Source organism: Acanthisitta chloris, unplaced genomic scaffold (genome assembly GCF_000695815.1).
Source record: "Acanthisitta chloris isolate BGI_N310 unplaced genomic scaffold, ASM69581v1 scaffold25160, whole genome shotgun sequence".
Taxonomy (NCBI): domain Eukaryota; kingdom Metazoa; phylum Chordata; class Aves; order Passeriformes; family Acanthisittidae; genus Acanthisitta; species Acanthisitta chloris.
This window is the reverse complement of record NW_008653680.1, coordinates 8,037-9,170: the sequence shown is the minus strand read 5'-3', so window position 1 is coordinate 9,170 and position 1,134 is coordinate 8,037.

Here is a 1,134-nt window from a genome sequence, read left to right as displayed (position 1 = left end):
TGCAGTGGACCCCCAGCCACATTGCAGGGTCCTGGTCATCACCATTGCGCAGCCTTGGAGCAGTGATCCCACCGGAGTACCCCTGGGGATGTGCCACAGCCACGGGCACAGGGATCCTGCTGCCTTGCGCCTGCAGCCCCCTGCCCACCTCCCGAGGCAGGACAGACAGACACGGGGCACCCCGGGACCCCTGCGCCTGGCTCCCAGTTGCCCAGACACTACCAGGTACCCACAAGCCCCTCCCCAGCCCAGCCCCTGCTCCTTCACCCCCCAGACTGGGAAACAGACAGGAAGGGAAGGGACAGCCCTCGTGGAGCTCAGGGTGGGAGGCATGGGATGCAAGGCAGGGGGGCACAGGGTGTTCCAGAGCTGCTCACCTCACACAGCTCAGCAGTCCCCCAGACCCAAACAAGCTCATCTCCCCAGATCCCTCTGCAGGCCCTCTCCTGCCGAGGTGCACCCCAGTACAGCACTTGGGGGGCTGAAGCTGATCCTGCACCCCGAGACACAGAGATAATCAGGGACTATGGTGTGGCAGTGTGACAGTGGCATGGCCATGGGTTGGTGGTGTGGCTCTGCCACAGGGCCGTGTGGAACACGATGGACATCAGGGTACTCATTAAAGCTGGTGTGCTTCACTGCACCTCGACTTGTTACTGTGGGACTTGCTGGCTATGCCCTAGTACAGGCAGGCTTGGGGACACCCCTCACTTAGCCTGGCACCCACACAAGCAGAGTCAGGTGCTGCCCCAGGCTGAGGGTTCAGTGCCCCCTCCCAGTCCACTCCACAGCTCAGATGTGTCCTAGGGCTGGGGTGATAGAGGGACCCACCATCCGGGACATCCCCACCCCATCAACCCCCAGCTCTCACCCACCCAGGGTTCCCACCCCTTCCCTGTGTCCAAAGACAGGTCCATCCCTTCAGGGCCTAGGGTAGCCCATGGGGGACGGTCCTTCCTGCCTGTCACAGCCGCCCCAGTGCTCCCTGCCCCAACACCACAGTGCTCGCCTGGAGCAGGGGGCAGGCAGAAGGGTCCCTGCACCAGCCCAGTGGGACTGGGCAGGCAGGCAGCGCCCCGGGCGGGGCCCAGCAGGAGAGCTCGCATGCAGCCGGCAGACGATGGGGCTGGGACC